The 13,876-nt window shown below is 33.2% G+C and overlaps 1 pseudogene; it reads right to left on the bottom strand.

Moving 5' to 3' along the window:
- Nucleotides 1-12,234: 12,234 nt before the first annotated feature.
- LOC115950518 lies at nt 12,235-13,131 on the bottom strand (annotated as a pseudogene).
- Between the last annotated feature and the right edge of the window lie 745 nt (nt 13,132-13,876).

Genomic DNA, 13,876 nt, shown 5'->3' on the forward strand with positions numbered 1-13,876 from the left:
GATACAATAAACATTTTTTACTCACTAAAAAAAAAAAGCTTTTGTAAATAATATAAAATGTTGGTCCCTCTAACCATACACACATCACTATCCTTATAAAGCACACCTAGCAGCTTGACTGCCTGAGGATCAAGACTATACCCCATTTGGTTAGAATTAAGCAAATACAAACACTACCCTCGAAGACTCACTCCCCCTCATATTCATATTTACCGTTCACTACTCTTCAAGAGAACATGTATTATATATCATTAAAATTCAAAATCATGAAGAGTTAAAGATGGATTAATATCATTAACGTTCTCTTAGATGTATTAATTTTTTTTTTTTTTTTGCTTGAGTTTGAGATTGAGACTTGATGATCATATCTACTCTACTCTATAATTTACTTCAAGATTTGGGGGATGTGGTTTAGGTTACAAAGGATCAAACTTTGTGTGGGATGTGAAAGAAAGCAAGAAAGCTTGGAAAGGAAAAGTATGGAAAGAAAGTATAGAGAGAAAAGCTAAATAGTACTGCGTGAAAATATATTTCTGAGCTTAAAACAAAACGTAATTATAGAGCTATATAATTGAACTCGTGGGATTCAAATCCTAACAAACTTTTCTAACAAACTCTATAAATATCTTTGCTATTACAAAAAATATCTAAGAGGAAATATCCTATCTCTAACAATCGAAACTCATCATAGCATCATGTTGTGAAGCATGTAAGGTTGAATTTAATCAACCATGTGTTGGCTTTATTCCGTGACAAATTTGCTTGTAATATAGCATTTAGAAACCTTGTATTTAGGTGGGAATCATGTAAGGGTAGTGTGTGAGAGAGTGTGAAGAAATGCTCAAGACTATACAGTGAAGCAGAGACTCGTGGCTTGGTCTCGCGGGAAGCTCGCGGCTTGCAAGCCACCAAAAGTTGCACACGTGCAGAGCATGCAGGGGAGCTGAACAGTCATGCCAGCTGGAGCACTATAGGACAAAAATCCAGACTGGCCATTTAGCTAGCTCGCGACTTGAACTCGCGACTCAGTTAAGTCGCGAGGTCAAGTTGCCAGCCAACCCTGTTTTTGGAAAAACTGACTCTTTGCATTCTATTCTCAAACCAGTATAAATACCCCTCATTCCCACAAAATATGTGTGGCTATTCAGAAAGAAAAACCCTAAGAGAGGTTTCTTCAAAACACCCACCCAATTAGAGAGAGCTACTCATTCTTAGAGAGAAATCTTTGTAGTCTCTTCTCATTCTCTCTCTCATTGTCATACCTATTGAGAGGAGATTTCTATCCAAACACTACCCACACCCATTTAGAGTGTTGAGTGTTTTTGGAGCTTTGGAAAGCAATGGAAGATGCCAAGGATGGCGGATGCTATGGATTATAGCGGAATCCGGTAAGTTAGAAAAGAAAAAGGTTCGGCGCAACCTCGTTGGAGCAAGAAGTTTGGAGGGTTTAGGTACATCGGGTTGATTAGACTTGGAGGGTCTATTGCTGTTCATGTATCCCAACTACATTTTCTAGTGGATTATTGACCGCTTGGAGGGCGGCGGAGAGGTTTTACGCAAAGGGCTTCGGTTTCCTCTTCGATAACACATCGTGTGTTGTTCTTGTGTTTGCATCTCTCTTCCCTTTATCTTTGCCTTTTATTTTCTGCTGTGGATGTGATTTATAATTGGCTTAGATTGATTTCCAATTCTGTTTATAGCTTATATTCATTTTCCGCACACTTGTTGTTTGACGTAATGCTTGAATTGGTTAAGTTGTAATTTGGGGTCTAAACGTTCAAGGGTGTTTATACACGTTTTTGAACTTTCAAAGCATAACAAATTGTTCTTCATTTACTAAATGTTGGTGCAATGCTTGGCCCATACAATTTCACACAATTTTGTCCACAACTCACCATGTGGTGAGTTGTGAGTGGTAGATGTGTAGTGGTGGGTCCATGTGAAACCATACCTCTACTACTCACAACTCGCCACGTGGCAAGTTGTGGCCAAAATTATGTGAAATTGTGTGGTCCTAGCATTTTTCTTTTGTCATTTACCTTGTCCTTCAAAATGATGTTTCAAATGTATCTGTTTAATGATTTTAATCTTTAACATTTTGGTATTATGTCAAAATAATTCCTAAATTAATTGATAAATGAAAAAAAAAATGGCATGATTAACGGAGATATTAAAATATTTAATTTTATGCCACCTAAGCATCCATGTAAGCTACCACACGGCTTTAGTTTAAAAAATAAAATATTTGAAATTAGTTGGGTTTTTGAGCCAAGTGGATTGACTGAAAGAGATGAGAAATACTATATCCATAATATTTACACAACACTTTTACAACAAATTTTAAGTGTTTGGTTGTTAATAATGAGTAAAAAAGTAATTTCACTATTAGTTTCAAATTATAACCAGTAACAAGTTACCACATATGATTTTTGGTGAAAGTATTATAAAAATGTGGTGGGCATAGCACTTCTTATCAAAAGATGGTCTACTTGCCCATTTTATAATGTCTAATTTTGATATTCTTTATTATTATTATTTTGCTTGAATCAAGTAACTTTTTTAAAAATTAATGTAATAATAGTTTTTTTTTTTTCAAACTTGATTGAATTATTTCAAACAAAGACATATCTTTATCTATATATGAATTTCTTCATTTGTATTTATATATATATATATGAGATGAGTTCAAGTTACACATTTTTTAAACCATTGAATAAGGGTGTGCAGAAAACCCACCGACCCGCCAAACCCGACCCAACCCAACCCGACCCACCGGGTTGGGTCGGTTTTTAAGGCTTGGTGGGTTGGGTTGGGTTACAAAAAATTTTTTTATGGCGGGTCGAGTTGGGTTTGGGTCATAAAATTACGAACCCGCCAAACCCAACCCGACCCACCCATATTTAATATATACTTAAAATATATTTTATATTTAATAATTTTTTAAAATCAATTGCAGGGCACTTATATATATATATATTATATTTAATAATTAAAAAAAAAACAGCTGTAGAGCAGTATTTCCTCAGTTCCTCCTACTAATACTAATTTAATATATATATATATAATATTATATAATTAATAAATTTTTTTAAATAGCCAGTTCTTTCTATCTTATATAAAAGCCAATTAGTTCACATAAATCCTAATAAATTACTATTGTTGTTTAGTCATTAGTGTTGTTTGCCTTTAAGGAGTTATATTAATACTAATCTTTAGGTTTTTTTTAAATATTAATATATTTTTTTCTACTAAATTTAATAATAATAATAATAAAAATTTGTCAAACCCATGGGTTCAACCCGACCCAACCCGACCCATGTGGGTTGGGTTGGGTTGGGTTGGACTTATGTGACGGGTTGGGTTGGGTTGAATTATTTTTGACCCACCATGGTGGGTTGGGTCAAAAAATCCCCTCAACCCGACCCAACCCGACCCGTGCACACCCCTACCATTGAGTTTCACTTCTGACTCTCTCTCTCTCATTTATGTTTCTCTCTCTCTCTCTCTTTCTCCTCCACCACCTCCACAGGTTGCCGGCAAAACACAATATATGATTCTAGCCAATACAATCAAGAAATTATGAGATTTAGGAGGATGGCACTCGACAGTGAGGGCTCAGATCTTGATGCGTACAATGGACCGTACAGTGGACCATACAATTCTAGAGAAATGCCAAAGCTTAAGGATGAATATTCAAGTTTTGAATCAGAAACTCGAGCCTTTAATGCACGTAGTGGTGAGCAACGATATGGTAGCACAAGAGAAGGTAGTGCTCGCCGGTAACAAGTTACAACCAATAACAAGTTACCACATATGATTTTTGGTGAAAGTATTATAAAAATGTGGTGGACATAGTACTTCTCATCAAAAGATGGTCCACTTGCCCATTTTATAATGTCTAATTTTGATATTTTTTACTAATTTTTTTTTGCTTGAATCAAGTTACTTTTTTAAAAATTAATGTAATAATAGTTTTTTTTTTTTTTAAACTTGATTGAATTATTTCAAACAAAGACATATCTTTATCTATATATGAATTTCTTCATTTGTATATATATATATATATATATATATATGAGATGGGTTCAAGACTTCAAGTTACACATTTTTTAAACTATTGGATTTAAGTAGACCCAACAATTAAAAAAAGACTATAATTATTACAAATATTCTTATTAGAATCTAATTAATTACTCTCATTTATTACTTTCTAAACCTATTTCTAAACCCAAAAAAAAGTTTCACTTTTGACTTGATCTCATTTATGTTTCTCTCTCTCTCTCTCTCTCTCTCTTTCTCCTCCACCACCTCCACAGGTTGCCGGCAGAACACAATATATGATTCTGGCCAAATTATGAGATTTAGGAGGATGGCACTCGGCAGTGATGGCTCAGAACTTGATGCGTACAGTGGACCGTACAATTCTAGAGAAATGCCAAAGCTTAAGGATGAATATTCAAGTTCTGAATCAGAAACTCGAGCCTTTAATGCACGTAGTGGTGAGCAACTATATGGCAACACAAGAGAAAGCAGTGCCCGCCGGTTTTAACTACATGTGATTCCAAATGGTTTTCTACTGCATATTATTTAACCCATATATAGGGCACTAGAAAAGGCAATATCTGCAAGAGAGGCCTTTGTTTGATTTAATCTGACTTAACTAGTGTGTAAAGCTTTTTTTTTTTTTTTTTTTTCCCCCCCCCCCCCCCCCCCCCCCTTTTCCTTTTCTGGTGAATCCTGGTATATCACTTAGTCCCTCAAAGTATTTGCAGAGTAGGGGAAGCTTAAACTGAGAGTAATACCCTGAAGAGTACTCACAACATTGGCCTGGAATACAAGCTCTTTCTCCAGTGACCCAGTCCAGCTCCTATCCTAGTGTTGAGGGATCATCTAGTGGATCCAATCGTTCCAGTAAATGTCCATTTGGTTATATACCTCTACATGGTTCTATGAATCAGTCAATTGGAAAATCTTTTGGCTCTAAAAAGCCTGAGTACAACGTGAGTTCATTGAAGACAAAATTGGCTTTAAATTGTGGCAATGTGGTAGAAAAAGAGAAGGAAAAAGTTATCCAGGAATCAAAAACAAAAAAATTTCATTCAAAAAAATCTCGCCACAGAGAGGAAAAGAAGGCACAGGATTACAGATGGGCTCTTCGCTCTGTAGCCGATGGCAATGTCACCACATTCTGTGGCAAGGTCACATTCTCAAAGTTGAGGTAAGATTCAAGTAAAGAGATACCAAAATGGGTTTAGGTAATGGTATATTGCTAAAATTCCTTGGGATGTTTGGAGCTCAGTGGGAAATATAATAACTGCATTTTGCCTTTACATAGCATTAGCCAGTCCTTATTGATTTACATAGCTCTGAAAGAGCTAGCTTGTTAGGGAATATCATCATAACCAAAACCATAAAAAAAAATAAATAAATAAATAAAAAAAAAATAATAATAATAATAAAAAAAATAAAAATAAAAAATTTAATAATAATAAACTGAGAGAGAGAGAGAGAGAGTAAACAAGTCAACAAATTTATTTATTTTAAGTAAAACAACAATGTATTCATATTGAATCCTGCTTAAAATTTCATAACACATCCACTTCTCCTTTTGCATGATTGTTCATTGGATCATCTGTCTGATACAGAATAACATTGTATATTACCCAGGCAAACACGGACATAAAGCCGAAGAAGTTGAGGGATGCTTTGTTCGAGCTAATAGACTGTAGACTATCACAATAGACGAAAGATAGAATGTATGGTATTGATTTTAGAAAGTAAAGGGTATGACAAAGTTTTGACACCTCCTCTAACCACATAGTATCAGTCAATATTGCATGATCATTGATACATCAACTTTGAAATCCAATTTAGTAAAGTAGATCTTGAAAATATGAAAGTAGAAAAGGGTAAAATTGTAGCTTTCTAATTTTGTAGTTTTTCTTCATGTTAGTTTTCCCCCGTGTTGCCTTTCGTTTCTTCTCTAGCAAATACCTTGATTATTTTGCAAAAGAAACCACCAGCATGTTGCAACTTCTACAGTTCATATATTAAGATATAGGTAATTTCTTCTGGCAAAAAGAGTAGAAAAACACGATGATAATAATAGTAAATGATATGCATTTAATACAGAAAACACTGAATCATTTCACCATGTTAAACAAAATTTATACACATTCACTTTTATTGGTATAATCATTTGAAAATAATTCTAACTAATACCCAAATATAAGATACATATTGACTTACTATTTAGAATAACCTTCTGAAGAATTTACACATATTGTGCAACTAAGCCTTAATTTCTCATCAACAATAAAAACATGGAAATTCAAAACGTGGAAAGAAAATAAATATTACAACAATTAATTCTATTATGTTTCATGCTATACTTTGTAATTGTACGGAATTAAGTCAACTCAATTTAAATAGTTGTAATAAAATTGGCTTCTACTATTCTCTATTCTATAGAGTATGAACATATTGGATTTCTCAAACAATTACCGGTATTGCAATAAAATGATTTATTATTGAAAATAAGAAACAAAGAAAATCTGTCTATAGCTTAAGAAACATAATATACTAAAATTAAAGAGATAAAATTTTCGGATAACAAAATATTATAGATAATTTTAGAAACAGATTATACACTTAAAAGGGTTAGTAATTTATAACACTTACCCCCCACTATTAGTATACAGACACCAAGTGCGGTCGTCGTAACCCTTTGAAAGAACCTTCCCCAATTGAACCCTATCAAAAAAAAAAAAAAAACACCAAATTAACAAAATTGATCCAAAAGGGTCTAAAAAGCACACAAAATCAATTCAAAAAACAAAAATATGAGACAAAGTAATTACTTTTCGCTGCTAATGAAATCGTCTTTTGTATTGCTGTTCCAAACTGCAACACTTATCTCTCTAAGGCCTTCAATTAACGAAAACACAAACTTCTCTTGAAATACCAGAGTATTATGACCATCTATACACACACACACACAAAACAAAATCAGCATAACTCACTATAACTCTATAGAAGCCTCAAAAATATAAAGAGAAATTAAAGGGGTTGAATTTGATATTTACGTTTGGAGAGAGAGAGTTTGCAGAAACTGTGGCTTTATATTTCTTAACTTGAGAGAGGGGTAAGGTTGCTAGGGTTTTGAGGTGTTATAATGTTTTTTTTTTGTTTTTTTTTTTTAAATATTGTGCTAACGTGGAAAATTGTGGTGCCAGCAGAGGTTTCGGTTATATATATATATATATATATATATATAGATTAAATCAAACAAAGGCCTCTCTTGCAAATATTACCTTTTCTAGTGCCCTATTTGGAATCACATGTAGTTAAAATCGGCGGGCATTGCCTTCTCTTGTGCTGCCATTTCGTTGCTCACCACTACGTGCATTAAAGGCTCGAGTTTCTGATTCAGAACTTGAATATTCATCCTTAAGTTTTGGCATTTCTCTAGAATTATATGGTCCATTGTACGCATCAAGATCTAAGTTGTCACTGCTAAGTGCCATCCTCCTAAATCTCATAATTTCTTGATTGTATTGGCCAGAATCATATATTTTGCTTTGCCGGCAACCTATGGAGGTGGTGGAGGAGAAAGAGAGAGAGAAACGTAGAGAGAGAGAGAGAGAGAGAGAGAGAGAGAGAGAGAGAGAGAGTCAAAAGTCAAACTTTTTTTGGGTTTAGAGATAGTTTTACAATTACTGCCTTCCTCTTTCACAATTTTTTTTTTACCATTTTACATTTTAACTTTTAAAATATTTTACTTTTGTTTAATATTTATTATTTAATGGTTGAGATTGAATTTTTTTTTTTTTTTTTTTTTTCAAATTTCAATATCAACCATTAAAAGCAATTGTATATGTAGGGACTTGGGGTCAGGTAACCAAGGCCCAATACTGGCCTAGGTAAGGCCCAAGATTGCCTAGGTAACCAAGGTTGTCGCAGGTAACTAAAACTAGCCTAACATTGTAGGGATAGGCCCAGCCTAATAATAAAAGTGCAAGGATGGCGCTTGAGGGAACCCTACTATATCTGGGTCAGGTTAGGTCCGATACCGACTATCAGGCCAGGGGAGGCCAACGAGGGGACGGTCAAATTCAGGTTAGTTCCCCGAGCACAGTTGTGTCATGTCCCAAACCCAATACCTAGATTTGTAACTATGACCAGCATGTTAATATCAATCTTAAACCTAATATTAACAAGAACCAACTAAACTTTTTATAAAAGCTTCCCTCTTTCTTTTCATTCTTGTTTCTTTACTTCTTGATATAACTTTTCATTTGATATTCAGAGCATCTATATTGTACTTAAAAAATAACATAATCCACCAGTCATTCAATATTCACACTTTCACATAATACATCTCTTAATACTTTAAGGTACACAACTTTCATTAGATCTTAAAATACACAATATTACAAATTAAGCTAGACATCAAATTGCTAATTTGGGATCTATACATATAAAACTAAAACTAACTCCTTTCAAAACTTGACTAGGGCTCTCTCTGCTCCAAAATAAAACATGTTGACTAAAAGAGTGGAAAGGGTGAGTTATACAACTCAGTAAGGGTAAGATACACAAGAATTTAATAAGAATGCATATAAATCAAATCATTTTATTTTATGATTATTCAGATAAAAGAACATCTTTTCATGCACAGTATTTTATACTATTCATAATAATAACTTATACGTTTTTCTTAGGAAAATAATTGTTCTCTTTTTTCTTATAAGAATAATATTACCAAAACCTTTTAGGCTGAATTTCTTTTATTTCTTACAAAGTTACCAAATATAATATTGATTGTTTAAAATCATATATATATATATATATATATATATAGTCTTATTACAAAATATTCATTTTGACTTAAATCAAATAATTGGTAACTTTATCTTAAATTAGAAACATCTTGACAAATAAGAAAACTTTTCTTTATAAACTTCTTTTCATAAATATTATAACTTTCATAGTCATAAAACTTAACGTTTCTTAAAGAACAGATATCTGATAACTTTTTAACATAAGCTTTCATCAGAAGCTTTATCTTTAACATAACAGAACTTCATAAACTTCTATATTTAAAGAACGGCTTTTCTTTTCATCAGAATTTTTTTTTTCATGAGAGCTTTCAACTTTTCGTAATGCATTTAAACAAAATCATTCTCTCATGATCAATAAAATAATATAGCTGTTTATAACATATTGGTTAATCCATATCTGATAAGTCTGTACTTATCTGGAGGCTTCTAGCACCACTGTGCTAGGCATCCAGCATTCCCCACAATGTCAGGTATTCCCGGGATCATAACATAATACATATTTTCAACCATGGGGGTAGGTTGGCATCCTTCACAAGTTAGCCGTTACCAATAAGGGCGGGTACAGTAGAGCTTTACACTTTTAATGGCCAATCAGATAACATTTTCGTTGGAAAACCAGTAATTTAACCCCTACTGGCTAAGTTCAAATCACCAGAGGACATAACCTGAAAACATTTCATACTTATACATCATACTTAAAATTCTTATTTTGCATAACATTTCATAATAATAGCATTTCCATTATTTTCTTTAAACTTCATGCTCATGGAATTAGTAATAGCATCAATATGTTTAAATCATATACATAAGGTTTCAAAAACTCATAAACATATCTTTGTCTAAAACATGATTATATGTCATACCTCTAATCAAAAACCTTTTAATGCATATAAAATAAACTCATGACTTACCAAATGCTCGTATAACCTATCTCTTACCTGAAAACAGAGGAATCGAAAGCCTACAGTCGAAGGAGTTTAGACTTAAGTACTAGTAACCTAAACCAAATATCAAAGCTTATTACTGTCAATTACTCATTATCATAAACTTACACATTCATCTCAAAGCCTATCTCTCATAATCAATGAAATCCTAATCCCACCTCAATGAGGTTCCCTAAACATGATTATATGTCATACCTCTAATCAAAAACCTTTTAATGCATATAAAATAAACTCATGACTTACCAAATGCTCGTATAACCTATCTCTTACCTGAAAACAGAGGAATCGAAAGCCTACAGTCGAAGGAGTTTAGACTTAAGTACTAGTAACCTAAACCAAATATCAAAGCTTATTACTGTCAATTACTCATTATCATAAACTTACACATTCATCTCAAAGCCTATCTCTCATAATCAATGAAATCCTAATCCCACCTCAATGAGGTTCCCTAAACACAAGATACATTCATCAAACAACATGATGTACCAAATCATAGAGAAACCATTATTTTAATGTTTATATTCAGATCATGTCAATCAACTTTAAAATCAATTCAGAATGTGTTTGAGATTCGAAGCAATGGTGCATGCATAAACTTACACAAGGCAACATTCAGAATGAACAAAATAGCTTCATAAAAATAACAATTGAATGGTTTAAAACCCCTCCTTTAGAGTACTAAACCTTGAACCAAGTTATATAAAATTTTTCTATAATCCAGACATACCAAATTATGAGAATATTAATTTATAGCTCAAAACATTTACCCTAACTTTAGAATTAAATCCTCAAAGTTAGGTATGTCACTTACTTTTTACTGTTTATTCCAGCAACATATATTCCACTTATAAAATATAAATGGGTTATCAATTCACATCCAATTTTCATGCTAATTTACAGAGCCACTCCTATGGATGTCTAGTAGATTCCATATCATTTTCATGATTTACTAAAAATCATACAATACAACATATTCAAATTTGTCCAAACAGAATTTCAATTAAATTAGAAATTAAACCATTATTTTTATATTGATCCAATGGTTGTGAGACCACTTCCATTAGAACCATATGTGTCTTATCATTCATAAGAACTACTCCTAGCATCCTAATTCATTGTATACAATTTAATACATAATTTATCATGCATAAACACATATTCTGTCACAGTGACAGTTTTGCAACATTTTCTTATAAATTCACAAACAATTATCAAACTAGGGTATTTTCATATGAAATTTAATACACACAAACTAGACATATTAGAATACATGAATAAACATCCAATTAACCATAATATCTTCAATATTTCAAATTACTAATACAAAACCACAATTCAGCTTCTAACAATCAGATTAGAGAACATAGAGGGAAACTAAAGAAAACAATCACACCATCAAATACCCAAAATAAGATGAGGTTTTATTTACTTACCCACAAACCTTGAAGCTGAAACCTTAGGGCAAATATTTTGAAGTTGAGAGATATATGGTTTCGATGAAAGAGGGAGGGCTGTTTGTGAGAGAGTGAGAGAGAGGTGCTACTGATTCAAGAGCAAAGAAAGAACAAAGAGTATTCTGGTGCAGCAACAAAGAGATTAGGGAGAAATTTTTTGGTGGGGCACGTGTATTGCAAAGGAAAAAGAGAGTTGATGACTCACCTTCAAACCTTTTTAAAATTTACTTACCACCCCCCTCACAAGCTTATATTCTATAAAAGCCCAAACTATAAAATAACTTTGCATATAAACCTTTACCTTTATACCTAATTAAACACCAACAACTATATATCTAATAACTTAACCACTTAATATATTTTTGTACATACTTAGTATATATATTTTCATAATACAATTAGCCATTCAATTACTTATAATCTTTACAAATTTTATTCAATGGCATTATAAAATAATATGTTTATTAAATACTCTTATATTAATTTTAGAAAGTAAGTGTTTCAAATAATAATTAACCACTTGAACACATAGATTAACTATAAAGTTGGGTCGAGGTATTACAGTTAGTACCTTTGAGAAATTTGCTGTCGAACGCTATTTGATGTCAGGAACAATTTCCAAGGAATCCTCAGAAGGAATCATTTTCCTTGGGATTCTAGGCAGAAGTTGAATTGCGTGGGAACTGATACAAAAGTAATAATTTGGATCCCCACTAAGGGGAAACTATAAAAGGGAATATAGGGCGAATGGGAAAGAGGATGGTCGAAAAGCACAGAGAAGGAACAAATCAAGTGGAGAAGGAAGGGGAGAAGAAAGGAAAGTGCAAGGAGAGATCAAAGGAGGATAGGTTTGGATTGTCAAGGCAACGTTTAAGGCAACATTTAATAGGAGTGGAAGGATACCCACCAACAAATTAATTGGGAGCCCAAATTCATCATCCCTAACGGAAGTACCAGGAAGACTAGGCACCACAACATACAATGCAATACCTATTGCACTTGATCTCGGTCCGAACAAGACTAACATGGCTCATTGAAACAACAAACAAATGGATATACACATTGTTTAGATGACATCACACAGTTGATAACAATGGTATTAAAAATTTCCAGAAAATTTCTATTAATAAATGCTAGTATTAAAAATTTCCTACCGTGTGTTTGGTTATTAGTTGATTTGGGTTTAGGTTTGAAAAGTGGGATTTTGCCAACAACCCTGGCATGCCGAAAACCACCTCCTCATTCATAAAAAAAACACACCTTCCTCCACCATCTCCACTAATACTATTGTTGCTGCCACTAAAAACCTCAATCCAACTTCGCCGGCCGAAATGCCTTGGCCGCCTCTGCTGCCGTCCTTTGGATATCCTTTGCCATTGTTGAAGCCGGAATCGGAAGCTTCCACATCGAGTCAGCAAAATTTAGACACCCAGACTGGCCACGGAGCGCAATCACTGCCACATCATGTGCACGTGCTGCCATTTCTGCAGTTGGGAAAGTCCCAAGCCAAATCCTCGACTTCTTATTTGGCTCACGAATTTCACAAACCCATTTTTGTGGGTTCTTCCTCCTCACTCCACGATACACTGGGTGTCTTGTCTCCTTGAACTTCTTTCTCCCATCTCGTTTCTTAGGATTCTGGGAAGCCAACATGACCTTCTTGTCTAACAAGTTCAACATACCAACACTATCACTCTCAAACTCCGTGGAACATATATCAGACCCTATTAGATATATTGTGGATTCAAGAAATGTCTTAAAACATCCATGTATTTCTAAAACAAAGCTAAATCTCAAAAGGGTCTTATTTTATAGTAATGGAATACACTAAAAAAGACACTATTTGTTTCTTCACTTAGTTGTGTTGCAGTAGATATAAGTAAGCAAAGGGTGGTGTTTGTTGGAGTAACTAAGAAGAGTGAGAGTTGGGACATATATATATAGACATTAGGGTTATACAAAACGTTGTGGAAGGAACACGAAGTGTGATATTATGTTGACAGGATAACTTGGAATGAAAGATATTTTGTGAGCAATGTAGACCACAAAAAACTTAAGCAATTTGTGGTGTGAAAGTAGTATGTGTGAAAGTAGTATGTGTGGTTTGTGGTGTCTCTACTCTCTAATGAATAGGTTGTATATATGTGTCAAATTCAGCGTCAAGGAAGTCTTTTCTAAATGTTGCCTCTGGTGATGCATACTTAAGATATTATCAATTTGGGGCCAATTATATTTTTGTTGTTTGCCTTAAATGTCAAAATGATTCCTAATATTTCAAACGTGTCCATTTAATATTATAATCTTTAATATTTTGGTACTATGTCAAAATTGTCCTTACATTTTTTTCCCAAATTAAATGAAAAAAAAGGCATGACTAACGTAGATATTAAAATATTTATTTTTATGCCACCTCAGCAACCATGCAGGCTATCACACGTCTTTAGTTTAAAAAATAAAATATTTGAAATTAGCTGGGTTTTTGAACCAAGTGGATTGACTAAATGATATGAGAAATGATATGTTTATAACATTTTCACAACAAATTCTAAAATGACTAGTTGATATTGGTTATAAATGGTGGGTAAAAATGTAATTTTAATGGTAGTTCCAAATTAGAACTAGTAACAAGTTTTCA

This window comes from Quercus lobata, chromosome 6 (genome assembly GCF_001633185.2).
Source record: "Quercus lobata isolate SW786 chromosome 6, ValleyOak3.0 Primary Assembly, whole genome shotgun sequence".
Classification (NCBI taxonomy): domain Eukaryota; kingdom Viridiplantae; phylum Streptophyta; class Magnoliopsida; order Fagales; family Fagaceae; genus Quercus; species Quercus lobata.